Here is a 2,740-nt window from a genome sequence, read left to right on the forward strand (position 1 = left end):
GTCTTGGCGTGGCCCCCGCCTGTGGCTGTCCCAGGACCCGCTTGGGAGCGCTGCTGGGCTGATGGTTCTGCGTGCAAGGCGGGCTCTGGTGTGTGTGTGTGACTTCCGTGCGCCTTTCAAGCAGGCTTTTAAAAAATTATGAAAAAAGTGGGTTTGGATTGCAAGTCCACGTCCTAACCAACAGCCACACACGTGCGACCTGGAAGTGCCCTAGGTGTGGAGCTAATTGGCCCCCAGGGGTGAACCGGGGAACCAGGCTCAGCGCACAGCTGAGAGGGTGAGGGCCCGCAGCCTCCGGCGCAGACCCCGCTGGCCTCCAGGTGGCGCTGCTGCTCCGCCCGCCTTGGCGCCCGCTAGCCCAGAGCTTGAAACGGAAGGCGGCTGGTAGGGGGAGGTGGGCTAGAGGTGAGAGCGGGGACTGCTGCGGAGCAGAGTGCACCCTGGGTCGGCGGGGTCGCGGCCCCGTGCGCGGGCGCCCACGTGGCGTGGAAGGATCCGAGAGCCGGCAGGCCTGTGTGAGCTGCTGCATGGATGGCACCAGCCCCAGGGGCGCCACGCGGGCCGTCTCATTCTCCCCTTCTCATCCCGGATGAGACTTCTGAGGCAAACTTCCGTGGCAGAGCCGAGGCTGCACTGTGTCCCAGGGCGGGGTGTGGTACAAGGAGGGGGCACCCCAGCGTGGGTCACGCTGCGACTCCTCCCTCACCCCTCCACCTGTGGGGCTGGGCCATGCTGCACGCGTGCCCTCCACAGCTGAGATTCCAACGGCCTGACTGCACGTGGGTGCCTTCCTCAACCAGCGTCCATAGAGGCCCGGGTTCGTGATTCGACCTGCCTCCTCTGCAGTGGGTCGGCATCGCCCCACCCTTAGATTCCGCATTCTCTCCCTCCTGTTCAAGTGTGCCAAAGGACAGAGAGACCTAGACGGGGACGGAGGAAGCAGCCCTGTGAGACACAGTCACGCGACCACCCCTTCGCCTCCGTCTCTCCATCCCACTGGGCCATTGGGCACACACGCGCATGGTCTGGGACTGGAACCACAGGGTTGGCCATTGGGGTCTGCGTGCCTTAACCACAGGCCTCAGAGTCCCGGCCGAGTGGCTGATGGCTGAGACCCGGGAAGCAGTCATACAGGTGAAAGGCAGGGGTGGGCGAGCGGTGGGCGGCGTCTCCTGCGGAATGGCGTTGGAGCACCAGCTGGCAAAGGGCCCAGGCCGTGGGGTTGAGCCCTTCCAACTGAAGAAGGGAGGCCTGGAGCCATGGCGCTATCTCCACGTTTGCGCAAGGCTGTTAGGAGACATGGCAGGACCGGCCGCCCTCTGCAGTGGGAGGCCCGGAGAGGACGGTCTAAGGCTGTCTACAAGTAAGAGGAGTTTCCTTTCAGGACAGCGGTCCTCGGGCTCCTGGGCCAGGCCGGATGGCCGTCTGCCAGTGTGGGAGAGCAAGGGGTGTACCTCGCGCAGAGGCGGCGGCCACTCGGGAGATGCCGATCGAACAGGTGGATGACAGCCGTCTGCTATGGAAGATTCCCGCAGATGTCTGTTAAATGCTCTGGGTACCGGGGCTGTGCTCGGCTCCCGGAAGTCAGAGAGAAGAGTCAGGCAGTCTCCAGTCTTGGGCGCGATTACATGCTGGTTGGGAGCACGCCACAGCTGGACCGTGGGGGGCCCAGCCCCGCCGAGGGTTTTATGCCTCGGTCTCCTCCACTGTGACGTGCAGCTGGGTAGCACCTACCTCAAGGGGTTATCCTGACAGGGCACGAAACTGCACTCGGCATTAGCCGCCAGTCGGCTGTGGTTCTCACTGTGCATGCCTCCAGCCTGGGGGCAGGTGAGGTGTGGCTCTGCAGTGGACGTGCTGGCCAGCAGGCGGGTCGGAATCTTTAAGCACCCGTGGCTGGCTACGGGAGTCCAGTGACATAGCCATTACGCCATCTGCTGGTCCCTAAATAAGTAATTTATGACACTTGGGGACCAGCAGAAGGCACTGGACTCCCACATAGTTGACTGTGCTTTGAGTACCGGACCTGGTGGCTTAAACTCACGTGAGGTGCGTGTGCATGCGTGTCCAGGATCCCGAGAGGAGAATGGAGGAGAAGGGACTGCGGCGTGGCCGTCCCCCCTGGGGGGTGATTTCTTGCTTTCTGCCTGTCTTTTTGGCGAGTGCGCGCACCCTATAGCAAAAACCTCTCCAAAAAAAAAAATGGTAGGTAGACAAAAGATTAGGCATAAGAGTTCAGGCTTTGTAACTCGTGATACTGATGACAGTTTTATGCATGAGAATGTCCGCAAGGGTATGTAAACTTATTTTTCTGGACAGAGAAACGTAGGTGATTTTAATTTTCCTCTTTTTTTCTTATCTATTTTTTTTTTAATCTTTTCAGTCTTGCTGTAGGATAGGACACGTGCGCTTGCTGGAGAGAGACAGAGAGAGACAGAGAGAGAGACAGAGAGAGCGAGAGAGAGCACCTCCCAGGGGAACGGCCATGCCCCAGTGTCCTCCCCCTCCTCAGGATTTTGTACACGCTCATGTGCCCAGGGTGCTTTTCAAGCCTCTGGGGTCCAGGACTCAGACTGTGTAGTCGGCCCTGTGGGTTTCAGCTGCCCCGTCCTCCTCACCACCTGCTGGCCCCCGGGTTGATTTTTTCTTGTTGTAAATATATGTTACTTTTGAAATGAAAAAGATTGCTTTGGGAAAAAAAGTGCATAGGAAGAGTTGATGGACCGTATAAAGCAGAAGC

Source organism: Tupaia chinensis, unplaced genomic scaffold, assembly GCF_000334495.1.
Source record: "Tupaia chinensis unplaced genomic scaffold, TupChi_1.0 Scaffold139733_1, whole genome shotgun sequence".
Lineage (NCBI taxonomy): Eukaryota > Metazoa > Chordata > Mammalia > Scandentia > Tupaiidae > Tupaia > Tupaia belangeri.